The following is a 13,971-nucleotide window of genomic DNA, read 5'->3' as shown; positions in this document are numbered from 1 at the left end:
AGAGAGCGTACAAACAACACAACAGCACAAAGGAAGACGAGTTGAATCAATGCAAGCGGCACATCTCTCTGCAGAAGCCATAGATGAGAATCCACTCCATGATGGACGAGATCAAAATAGTGACGAAGCCATGGTTATCAAAGAGCATTCCATTTCTGTGGTTACCGAAAATCCATCTTTTTCTGATATCTGTTGTGTCTGCTTAAAGGAAACAAGCGGTGCTCATACATGTTGAAAGTATGGCCCAAATATGGACACTCTTCAGAAAACGATAACAGCAACGTTCTCTTCTAGTGCCCTTTTAACACTTTGCGTAAACGGTACTGGTCATTGCGTATAATGCCCAGGAATTGCGTAGAATGCCCTAGAAAAGTAAGTAACATTTTCACAAAAAACTTATATTTCACGTTCTACCTACAATCATTAGGCATTCTATACATTACCTAGGCATGCTATAGAATACCGGGATTAAACACAATGACGGTAATGTATACATTCCTTGCTCACAGCAGCCTCCAGAGGGAGACATTATGACATTTCATTCTTGGATGTGCCTGTGAGATCCCCCTGTGGTTGTTGCCGCCACAGTGAAGGTTTCCAGTGAGAGGAGCCGTTCTCAGCCTGGTTTTGATAGGCTGGTCTTTCCCTAACTCTCCTGAATGGGTAACGGTCGGGGCTAACTGGACGGTTCTGCAAGGACGGTAAGTTCCCTTGACGGCTTGTGTTTGCCAACAGACAGCAAAAAGCTTCTAAGAGTCCTCGCATTCTGCGGCACCTTACAGAAGGAGTATAAATGAGAACAGAAAACGGTCAATGAGCATGTCTACATACTGTTCCTGATTGGCTGAAAGGGCTAAATTTAAAATAGTTTCATGGAGTGTTGAGGGGCTCGTTTCGGATTCTGGAGTCATTCATTCTCATTAATTAAAGAGGTTATTTTTCCGATGCGGAGGGCCTACGAACATCCAAAAGTGTGGTGCCCTGCAAGGGCGTCGAATTCTACTTAATCGAAATCTAGACGGTAAATTTCCTGATCCGTAATAACATTGAGCGTCTACGGGCGATGCTGACAAGGGAAATTCCCAATCGCACCTCTATCAGATTTAGTGGTAAACTGGATCAGTGGATCGTCCGTCAAAACCTGCACACAGGTCAGGCATGGAAACGGGAGAAGGCGTATTGAACTGTGAAAAGGTTGTTTCAAATGGCTCTGAGCACTATGAGACTTAACATCTGAGGTCATCAGTCCCCTAGCACTTTGAACTACTTAAACCTAACTAACCTAAGGACATCACACACATCCACGCCCGAGGCAGGATTCGAACCTGCGACCGTAGCGATCGCGTGGTTCCAGACTGAAACGCCTAGAAGGGCTCGGTCAGTCCGTCCGGCGAACTGTGAAAAGGAAGGAAAATATAAGCAATGAACGGTCCTAGCTCAAGATGTGCATCGTCGAGCGAATTGCACGGATCCCGGCTTAGCGGTTATGTGACCACGATGCTGGAATTCCAAGGGGAAATCTGCATTCAACTCTTCCTCGTGCCCATTTCCATTTTTTTTTTCACAAAATTATAAAATTTCCGTCTGGTCACTGACGTGCCTATTCGCTGAATTCAGATTTGTGTGTGTGTGTCGTAGTGTACTGTCCGTTTGCAATAGCGAGGTGTAACAAAGGGACATCCAGACATACGGACCTCCTATTTGTTCTGTACAAGTACCACGTGCTATGACTCTTGCGTTCCGTTTTGGAACTTTTGAATCTTGAATTCCTTTGTCGCAACATAGTTCACACCCGTTTATTTCTTGTTTTCATTTTTATGAGGAGGCCAAGCGGCAGCTAGCTTGCTTGCTTGCACTATCAGATTTGCTTGTGATGGTAATATATTGTGTCCACATGACTCATACACACAGTGTAGAAGGAGAATAGACACGTCAGTGACCGGACTGAAAGTTCATAATACTGGAAACAAAAAAGCAAAACAAAAATGGGCACAAGGGAGTTGAATGCAGATCTCCCCTTCGCAGTCCAACAACGTGACGACACAACAACCACGCCGTGGCTCTTGCAATTTGCTCGATGTTCACATCGTAAGCTCGGACCGCTCACTGTTCCTAGTTCGTTTCCATTTTGCTTCTTTTTCCACAGTTCAGTACACCTTCTTCCTGTTTTCATGCATGATCTGTGTCCAGTTTTTGACGGGCTATTCACAGGGCTATTTTACCACTGAATCTGGGGGGAGGGGAGGGGTTGCGATGGGGAGTTTCCTCTGCGAGAGGCTGCGCAGTAATATTGAGAACATCAGAAACATTTGAGATATATTGCACTGTCCGAAAATATTGTGCCATCTGCAGGTGGACAGTACTGACAAAATCGTTGTTGGTCTGTGACATGCTACAGGCTCTGCATACTTCTTTGTTTACTGTTCGTTTTTGTTGTATTTAAAATGAATTCAAAACAACACGAAAGAGCATTATTATTAAAGGACATGGAAAGCTGTAAATCATTACCGGCATTGTGAGATATTTCACGAGAAGAGTACCAAGAGAGAAACTTTAAGAATGAATCGTATGATTTGTTGCTCACACATTGTAGTGAATGGCTACGAAGGTCGATGGTTTAAAGAGAAATAACTGATGAAGAGTTGTGTATAAAAATACAGTATGTATAAATATTTATGTGTGTGTGTATACGTTACCTCATAGAATATATTGCATTACATGTCTGCACTACTTTAAGATGAAACTACATTTGTAAATTTTGAAGTCTTCGATAGACGTGCCACTTACAAGGCAGCACCGTGTAACAGATACGTGCTGCCTTGATGAAGTTCCCTCTTAGCTAAATTTTGTTTTGTGTTCATGGCGGTGTGGGCGACAGCAGTAATTTATATAGGGAGGAGATGGGCAAGGCTCTAAAATTGCCATTTTTTATATAAATCAGGTGGTAAGTTTGTAGATGCCATGCCACAAGAACTAAATTTCGCAGATGACACAAAAAATTTATTATACCATTGAGAATTGATAGCATCCATTTAACATTTGTTATAGGTACATTACTTTGATACTTAAAACCAACAAACGTACAATCATACAGCAATTGCTAGAGCAATTGTCTCTCTGTGAGCAGTCAAGTAACGCAACATTTGGTTAACGGGAAGGTTTCGGGGAATCACATCAGATCAGTTCCAGAAATGTACAAGTAATGAATATAAATTACATATGCCACATCACATTCCAAGTGGTGGGAAGGGGGAAGTGGGGGGGGGAGGCTGCGGAAAATGCCAATGAATGGATACTTCTGTGTAAGGTAACAACAGTTTCCAGTACTCTATCAAATGTTGGACCATGGACAGGTACAGACGAAGTAATGATAATTTTCTTTTTTGTTCCCCCTGCGTGAGCTTTGACGCCCCTTAAACCAATTTTTCGTGAACCATCGTTTGGGGCTTGTTCCAAAGTAGAGAAATTATAATAGCAGCAGTGTTTGTCGTCGACATTCCGATCGTATTATTGACCAACCTTTACAGAACTTCACTGTTATTGCACAAGGTTGCACAGTGTTATTCATCGTCTAGAGGGCGCTTTAGACTCTTTCCAGTTCATCTCGACGTGTGTAAAAAGAGGCCTCAGAACAGAGTGTAACGATTAGCTACTTGGGAGTGCTGTTGGATGAAAGTAACGGAATTGTCTAGGGTTTATAAATACCAATAAATTTCATTTGTTTCCGTGCAAATTTGAGCGTGGTCTTTTTGTAAAACTTTTTCGCTATTGACTTCCAACAGTATTCCAGTTTTGTTGTTGTGGTGATTATAAGTGGTAGTGCTAGTAACCAGTAGGAGTGCACGCATTCCATTCCAGTACCTGGATCTCATAACCTTACATTACCTTATTGACCACGTCTTGCACAGGAAATAAAAACGAAAAATTATACCCCTCCTTTACGCCCCACCTGCTTCCCCATCCACTGTCTGTAAGAAATGGTGTACACTACCATTTCTAGGTCAGGTATCACAGATTGTGGTCAAAGCACTGAAATCCTGCAAGTATATGGTTTCCTAATATGTTAGAAACACGACAGCCCAGTGTGTTTTTAATAGCAAAGACAAGATACAGTTATTAGCCAACAGTGGGGTATACAAAATCGCCTGTTCTGATTGTGACAAATTTTACATTGGTCAGTCAGGCAGAGACATATCAACTAGGCTGACTGAACATGAACGCAGGTGGAGGTTGCAGAATTCAGACTCTGCATTTGCTGAGCATGTACTGAGTGAGGGTCACAACTACCAGCCTGTGTCCCATGTACTTCACTTAGCAAACAAAGGCCATAAACTCAACCTGCTCGAAGCCCTGGAAATTAACAAACATCTTGCTCACAGTCCAGATCTCATCCTAAATGACCAGACACAGCTCAACACTTCCCCTCTCCTAAACTTCATATAACCATCTTTGTTGTTCATTACTTCCCACACTCTCTCTTCCTACATATTCCCATTCTCCTGTATTCATTAAGTTGTTTTGTTTTGTTGAAGTTGTCTTTGTATTCCACATAGACTGTAGTTTCAATAGTTAAGGCTTTATTTTAACTGGTACTTGTATTACTAACCATGTTTAACACCCCTTGTGGTTGTCTCAAATACTGTTCATATTTTACTTTGCTCATTTATTTAATGAAACCTGTTACACAGCCACTGCTTTGATTATAATGTTAATGCTAAAATGCAGTACCACCACACTCTTACACTGTAGGTTCCCTCAAACACCTCCATTTTCCTGCATTTATTTATTTCTGTTTATCTTATTGATATTGCTTAATTTCCTTATGTATTCTGTATTTAAACTGATAGCAGTCTCTACTTTTAATTTGTTGTGTATCACTCTCAATGTTTCATACCTCCTGATGAAGCCTTGTCTAGTACTAATTTTATTTTATTTTATTAGTTTTGTTTATTAATAGAAACTGTTATGTAGGCATGCTATTCCTATTTTGTGCTAAAGGTTTTCCTGTCTACTCCATTGTTATTCATGTACAGTTCAGTTTTTACTTTTTCATTGCAAAGATGTTACTTACTGTATGTTTCTACACTCCTGGAAATGGAAAAAAGAACACATTGACACCGGTGTGTCAGACCCACCATACTTGCTCCGGACACTGCGAGAGGGCTGTACAAGCAATGATCACACGCACGGCACAGCGGACACACCAGGAACCGCGGTGTTGGCCGTCGAATGGCGCTAGCTGCGCAGCATTTGTGCACCGCCGCAGTCAGTGTCAGCCAGTTTGCCGTGGCATACGGAGCTCCATCGCAGTCTTTAACACAGGTAGCATGCCGCGACAGCGTGGACGTGAACCGTATGTGCAGTTGGCGGACTTTGAGCGAGGGCGTATAGTGGGCATGCGGGAGGCCGGGTGGACGTACCGCCGAATTGCTAAAACGTGGGGCGTGAGGTCTCCACAGTTGTCACCAGTGGTCGGCGGAAGGTGCACGTGCCCATCGACCTGGGACCGGACCGCAGCGACGCACGGATGCACGCCAAGACCGTAGGATCCTACCCAGTGCCGTAGGGGACCGCACCGCCACTTCCCAGCAAATTAGGGACACTGTTGCTCCTGGGGTATCGGCGAGGACCATTCGCAACCGTCTCCATGAAGCTGGGCTACGGTCCCGCACACCGTTAGGCCGTCTTCCACTCACGCCCCAACATCGTGCTGCCCGCCTCCAGTGGTGTCGCGACAGGCGTGAATGGAGGGACGAATGGAGACGTATCGTCTTCAGCGATGAGAGTCGCTTCTGCCTTGGTGCCAATGATGGTCGTATGCGTGTTTGGCGCCGTGCAGGTGAGCGCCACAATCAGGACTGCATACGACCGAGGCACACAGGGCCAACACCCGGCATCATGGTGTGGGGAGCGATCTCCTACACTGGCCGTACACCACAGGTGATCGTCGAGGGGACACTGAATAGTGCACGCTACATCCAAACCGTCATCGAACCCATCGTTCTACCATTCCTAGACCGGCAAGGGAACTTGCTGTCCCAACAGGACAATGCACGTCCGCATGTATCCCGTGCCACCCAACGTGCTCTAGAAGGTGTAAGTCAACTACCCTGGCCAGCAAGATCTCCGGATCTGTCCCCCATTGAGCATGTTTGGGACTGGATGAAGCGTCGTCTCACGCGGTCTGCACGTCCAGCACGAACGCTGGTCCAAATGAGGCGCCAGGTGGAAATGGCATGGCAAGCCGTTCCACAGGACTACATCCAGCATCTCTACAATCATCTCCATGGGAGAATAGCAGCCTGCATTGCTGCGAAAGGTGGATATACACTGTACTAGTGCTGACATTGTGCATGCTCTGTTGCCTGTGTCTATGTGCCTGTGGTTCTGTCAGTGTGATCATGTGATGTATCTGACCCCAGGAATGTGTCAATAAAGTTTCCCCTTCCTGGGACAATGAATTCACGGTGTTCTTATTTCAATTTCCAGGAGTGTACATCAGTCTAGATGTGTTACTTCTCTTCCAATGTTGTCTGCTAACATTTAACTTCTTTGATGATAATACTCAGTAACCGGTTTACAATAAAAGTAATATTGTAGAACAAAAGCAAACTGGTGCTTTTCATTTATTACCTGAAAGTAGTTAAATTGCTGCACGTATTCCATAAATTGACTTTGGAGTATTGGGATGCTTAACCCCGTCTCTCTGGTGAAAGCGACGCCCTTATTAAGACTGACTGAGAGTATATCTGTGCAAGGATTTATCCGAAACCAGCAGTGTACGGTTCCGATTAAATCTGCGGAGCTGCACATTGTGTAATTTGTCACGTGCGCCCCACTTTTCCAAGAATGCAGGGATGGCTGCCGTGGCCGGGAGTGTGATTTCATGCGACGCTACGGAACTTTGAGGAACGTTTTAATATCATCCAGCCGAACGCGCCTAAAGCTTCATGCAAGCTCACTAGTCGTGCGTTTGCTGATCAGTATTACTCATAGAGTGTCTTTTCACTCTAAGCACGTCACCGTGTATCAAGGTTGACTCTATGCTTACAAGGATTCGTATTGGAAGGCTGTGTAGGGCACGACTTGGACTTCAACATATGCAAACAGGAAGGCACAACCCTACACCGTTTTCGTGAAAATCGAGTGTGAAAATTTTAGATGTGCTTATATACCCTGTATGGTCGCTACAACTCACGCCGAGCAAACTGGCGTTTAGTTTAAGAACCACGAGGTCGCAGCTACATTTTTATGAGACGTTTGCACAAATACTCGGTGATACGCTTCGATACGCGTGGAACGCCACAAAACTGTGTGGCGACCGACAACCGTTTATGAAGGTAGATCGAGTTTGTTTTGCAACAGAAACACTGAAAAAAAGAACATGCATATGTAAAACTTCAGCACTTATTACATGTGATGTATATCGCAATTATTATTGTTTTGCATGTTTCTACGATTAATATCATCCTGATTCGTGCAGTTCTTCATTGGTTATGAAATACATTTGTCACAAATGCAGATACAATAACGTAAATACGAGTAAAATGACGATACTCATTAGAAAGTTCTCGTGTACCATTTTCTTATTTCCAGTGTTCTTAACACGTCTTTTTTTCTTCTTTTTTCATGATAGGGATTACGAAAATGGTTGATGAAACATTAAATACTGATAGTTTGCACAGTCATGACAAATACGCTGTTACAGTTAAATGGGAATGAAGAACAAGCTACCGGCGGCTAGATTGGATCCAGAGACCTCGTGCTTATAAAACTAAGCCGTTTTTCGGTCGCCTGCGGCGTTCTTGAACATTAGCGACCTTGAAAAATATATGAGAACACCTAGCATTTTCCAACTCGATTTTCTAGAAAACGGTTGAGAGTTGCGTCTTCCTGTTCACATATGTTGAAGTCCTAGTCATGCCCTACATGTCTTTTCAATCTGAATCAAATCGGTGGGCGGGAGTTTGTATGGTACCTTGTAGCATGCAAAAGAACAAAAACAGTTGTCTGGTGCGGTGAGAAACCGCATCTGCTACAATCTGTATAGCATCTTCAAAGGAATGCCCTCGGATGAGACATATGTATATCTGTATTGTGCACTCATGATTTTTTTTGTGGTGCTGCTTTAAAACGCACATCTGAGATTATGTAACAAGTGTCTAAAATGTTAAAAATACTTCAGAAACGACAGCTGTTTTTCTAAAACAAGTTGTTGTAACAGGTTGTTGTGAGAGTTACAGAACAAGGTAAAGGTTCCTTTGACATGTGATTACTTGTGTAATAAAAACCTTTATGAAACAGGAATACAAATTTAAAAATAAACTGACTGAAAATTCTCTTTCTTAACAGAAAAATAGTTAGTAGCAGAAATGCGTGAAAGGTTTCCATAGAATTGCAATCTAAGTACAGCGCTGCTAGTCAAAGAAAGTAGTATAAGAAACCTCCACTTTCAGTATTTGGTCAGTGAATGTAAGAGAGATGACCACGCTAAAATCCCTTAGGTCTTCGTGAATCTGGCGAGTGACTAGTGTCGCACATTCTACATCTACATCTACATTTATACTCCGCAAGCCACCCAACGGTGTGTGGCGGAGGGCACTTTACGTGCCACTGTCATTACCTCCCTTTCCTGTTCCAGTCGCGTATGGTTCGCGGGAAGAACGACTGTCTGAAAGCCGCCGTGCGTGCTCTAATCTCTCTAATTTTACATTCGTGATCTCCTCGGGAGGTATAAGTAGGGGGAAGCAATATATTCGATACCTCATCCAGAAACGCACCCTCTCGAAACCTGGCGAGCAAGCTACACCGCGATGCAGAGCGCCTCTCTTGCAGAGTCTGCCATTTGAGGTTATTAAACATCTCCGTAACGCTATCACGGTTACCAAATAACCCTGTGACGAAACGCGCCGCTCTTCTTTGGATCTTCTCTATTTCCTCCGTCAGACCGATCTGGTACGGATCCCACACTGATGAGCAATACTCAAGTATAGGTCGAACGAGTGTTTTGTAAGCCACCTCCTTTGTTGATGGACTACATTTTCTAAGCACTCTCCCAATGAATCTCAACCTGGTACCCGCCTTACCAACAATTAATTTTATATGATCATTCCACTTCAAATCGTTCCGCACGCATACTCCCGGATATTTTACAGAAGTAACTGCTACCAGTGTTTGTTCCGCTATCATATAATCATACAATAAAGGATCCTTCTTTCTATGTATTCACAATACATTACATTTGTCTATGTTAAGGGTCAGTTGCCACTCCCTGCACCAAGTGCCTATCCGCTGCAGATCTTCCTGCATTTCGCTACAATTTTCTAATGCTGCAACTTCTCTGTATACTACAGCATCATCCGCGAAAAGCCGCATGGAACTTCCGACACTATCTACTAGGTCATTTATATATATTGTGAAAAGCAATGGTCGCATAACACTCCCCTGTGGCACGCCAGAGGTTACTTTAACGTCTGTAGACGTCTCTCCATTGATAACAACATGCTGTGTTCTGTTTGCTAAAAACTCTTCAATCCAGCCCCACAGCTGGTCTGATATTCCGTAGGCTCTTACTTTGTTTATCAGGCGACAGTGCGGAACTGTATCGAACGCCTTCCGGAAGTAAAGAAAAATAGCATCTACCTGGGAGCCTGTATCTAATATTTTCTGCGTCTCATGAACAAATAAAGCGAGTTGGGTCTCACACGATCGCTGTTTCCGGAATCCATGTTGATTCCTACGTAGTAGATTCTGGGTTTCCAAAAACGACATGATACTCGAGCAAAAAACATGTTCTAAAATTCTACAACAGATCGACGTCAGAGATATAGGTCTATAGTTTTGCGCATCTGCTCGACGACCCTTCTTGAAGACTGGGACTATCTGTGCTCTTTTCCAATCATTTGGAACCCTCCGTTCCTCTAGAGACTTGCGGTACACGGCTGTTAGAAGGGGGGCAAGTTCTTTCGCGTACTCTGTGTAGAATCGAATTGGTATCCCGTCAGGTCCAGTGGACTTTCCTCTATTGAGTGATCTGAGTTGCTTTTCTATTCCTTGGACACTTATTTCGATGTCAGCCATTTTTTCGTTTGTGCGAGGATTTATAGAAGGAACTGCAGTGCGGTCTTCCTCTGTGAAACAGTTTTGGAAAAAGGTGTTTAGTATTTCAGCTTTACGCGTGTCATCCTCTGTTTCAATGCCATCATCATCCCGTAGTGTCTGGATATGCTGTTTCGAGCCACTTACTGATTTAACGTAAGACCAGAACTTCCCAGGATTTTCTGTCATGTCGGTACATAGAATTTTACTTTCGAATTCACTGAACGCTTCACGCATAGCCCTCCTTACGCTAACTTTGACATCGTTTAGCTTCTGTTTGTCTGAGAGGTTTTGGCTGCGTTTAAACTTGGAGTGGGGCTCTCTTTGCTTTCGCAGTAGTTTCCTAACTTTGTTGTTGTACCACGGTGGGTTTTTCCCGTCCCTCACAGTTTTACTCGGCACGTACCTGTCTAAAACGCATTTTACGATTGTCTTGAACTTTTTCCATAAACACTCAACGTTGTCAGTGTCGGAAAAGAAATTTTCGTTTTGATCTGTTAGGTAGTCTGAAATCTGCCTTCTATTACTCTTGCTAAACAGATAAACCTTCCTCCCTTTTTTTATATTCCTATTAACTTCCATATTCAGGGATGCTGCAACGGCCTTATGATCACTGATTCCCTGTTCTGTACATACAGAGTTGAAAAGTTCGGGTCTGTTTGTTATCAGTAGGTCCAAGATGTTATCTCCACGAGTCGGTTCTCTGTTTAATTGCTCGAAGTAATTTTCGGATAGTGCACTCAGTATAATGTCACTAGATGCTCTGTCCCTACCACCCGTCCTAAACATCTGAGTGTCCCAGTCTATATCTGGTAAATTGAAATCTCCACCTAAGACTATAACATGCTGAGAAAATTTATGTGAAATGTATTCCAAATTTTCTCTCAGTTGTTCTGCCACTAATGCTGCTGAGTCGGGAGGTCGGTAAAAGGAGCCAATTATTAACCTAGTTCGGTTGTTGAGTGTAACCTCCACCCATAGTAATTCACAGGAACTATTCACTTCTACTTCACTACAGGATAAACTACTACTAACAGCGACGAACACTCCACCACCGGTTGCATGCAATCTATCCTTTCTAAACACCGTCTGTACTTTTGTAAAAATTTCGGCAGAATTTATCTCTGGCTTAAGCCAGCTTTCTGTACCTATAACGATTTCAGCTTCGGTGCTTTCTATCAGCGCTTGAAGTTCTGGTACTTTACCAACGCAGCTTCGACAGTTGACAATTACAATAACGATTGCTGCTTGGTCCCCGCATGTCCTGACTTTGCCCCGCACCCGTTGAGGCTGTTGCCCTTTCTGTACTTGCCCAAGGCCATCTAACCTAAAAAACCGCCCAGCCCACGCCACACAACCCCTGCTACCCGTGTATCCGCTTGTTGCGTGTAGTGGACTCCTGACCTATCCAGCGGAACCCGAAACCCCACCACCCTATGGCGCAAGTCGAGGAATCTGCAGCCCACACGGTCGCAGAACCGTCTCAGCCTCTGATTCAGACCCTCCACTCGGCTCTGTACCAAAGGTCCGCAGTCAGTCCTGTCGACGATGCTGCAAATGGTGAGCTCTGCTTTCATCCCGCTAGCGAGACTGGCAGTCTTCACCAAATCAGATAGCCGCCGGAAGCCAGAGAGGATTTCCTCCGATCCATAGCGACACACATCATTGGTGCCGACATGAGCGACCACCTGCAGATGGATGCACCCTGTATCCTTCATGGCATCCGGAAGGACCCTTTCCACATATGGAATGACTCCCCCCGGTATGCACACGGAGTGCACATTGGTTTTCTTCCCCTCTCTTGCTGCCATTTCCCTAAGGGGCCCCATTACACCCCGATCTCCCTCCGCAGTGCCTCTTGTAGCGAGGGCGAGTGACGCTCTTTACGCCGATACGTCCGTCTAAGGGGGACTTCAGGATCGGCGGTCCTCCTGCCGCCATTCGTCAGGAGTAGGCTACGTAGAGGCACTACCATTTGCTCTCTCCCGTCTCTCAGAATTGTAGTACACAAGTATGATGTGACATAATACACTTATTCGTTACAGTCACCTATTATCAACTGACACACCGAAGACACACAATTCTCATATACAGCGAGGACAAAGAAAACATTTTTCGACTGAACAGTTGAACCTGTATCTATGGTTCTCCCAGCCAGCTATGTCATACGTCTCTTTCTTCACTCCGCTTGTTATTCTGTGTGAAAAACATCTTCACCTACCAGTAATTCATCCGTCAGTATATCACAAAGCGGACAGGCAGTCTAAATATCGTTTCTGAAGAGTGAGTCTAGGTCAGCTGTCCCTCTCTAACCTCGCCCATTTCACGCCACATTTCATCTTCATTCGTAAATGACGGGTTAAAAGAAGGACTGTCTATAACCACTCTTTTCAAACTTATTTTTGTCTTTGTGGCTGTTATGCTAGATTAAGTTTGATGATTTTTGTGGAGAATTTCAAGAACTACATGATCGTCACGGTCTTACAACATAAATCTATTACAGAAACGAAGGGATATTATTGGGAATTTCTGATCTTACCTGTGATCCTCCATACACGAATGCCAAGAATATGTAAGTCTCGCCACCCCTTCCTTGGTCTAGTCAGTTCTTGGAAGTTGAGATAATATTGAGCAAATTCAAGGTATAAGTGGTTTGGAAATCGGCATATGTGATGTACATTTACAGGCAAACAAATGATTACGATTTCAGAAAAATTGGATGGTTTATTCAAGAGAAAGAGCTTTACAAATTTAGCAAGCCAGCAAGCAGAGTTGACACATACATACATACAAACATACATTAATCCTTGTTCCATAGGTCATGAGTACAACATTTCGTAACGATGTGTAACGTGTCACTTTAACATAAGTTTTCTTTACACAAAATAATTAATTAATTATTTTTTTACAATTACTACTTCATATCTAAGAATTCATCTATTGAATAGAAGGAGTTGTCATTCAGAAATTCTTTTAATTTGCTTTTAAATGTTGGTTGGCTATCTGTCAGACTTTTAATACTATTTCGCAAATGACCAAAGATATTTGTGGCAGCATAATTCACCCCTTCCTGTCCCACAGTGAGATTTAATCCAGAATAGTGAATATAATCCTTTCTTCTAGTGTTGTAGCTATGCACTTCGCTGTTATTTTTGAATTGGGATGGGTTATTAATGACAAACTTCATAAGCGAATATATGTATTGCGAAGGTACTGTGAATATCCCGAGTTCCTTAAATAAATGTCTGCAAGGTGATCTTGAGTGGGCTCCAGCTACTATTCTGACTACACGCTTTTGTGAAATGAATACTTTCTCTCTTCATGACGAATTGTCCCAAAATATGATGCCATATGAATGGAAACAGGCATAGTAGGCTAATTTACTGATATTTTTATCACCAAAATTTGCAATAAACCTAATAGCGTAAGTAGCTGAACCTAACCGTTTCAGCGGATCATTTATGTGTTTCTTCCAATTCCATTTCTCATCATTGCACATTCCCAGAAATTTTGAGTATTCCACCTTAGCAACAGACTTCCGTTCAAAGTCTATATTTACAGAGCGAGGTGGCGCAGTGGTTAGACACTGGACTCGCATTCGGGAGGACGACGGTTCAATCTCGCGTCCGGCCATCCTGATGGTTCCTTTCAAAGGGCACGGGCGACTTCCTTCCCCATCCTTCCCTGATCCGATGAGACCGATGACCTCGCTGTCTGGTCTTCTTCCCCAAAACAACCAACCAAAGTCTATATTTATAAATGGAGTTATGGCACTTACTGTAAAGAATTGTATAAACTCTGTTTTCTCGAAATTTACTGAGAATCCATTTGCAGAGAACCACTTAATAATTTTATGAAAGACATTATTTGCAA

This window comes from Schistocerca serialis, chromosome 2, assembly GCF_023864345.2.
Source record: "Schistocerca serialis cubense isolate TAMUIC-IGC-003099 chromosome 2, iqSchSeri2.2, whole genome shotgun sequence".
Taxonomy (NCBI): Eukaryota; Metazoa; Arthropoda; class Insecta; order Orthoptera; family Acrididae; genus Schistocerca; species Schistocerca serialis.
The sequence above is the reverse complement of the archived record's forward strand: the minus strand, read 5'-3'. Positions refer to the sequence as shown.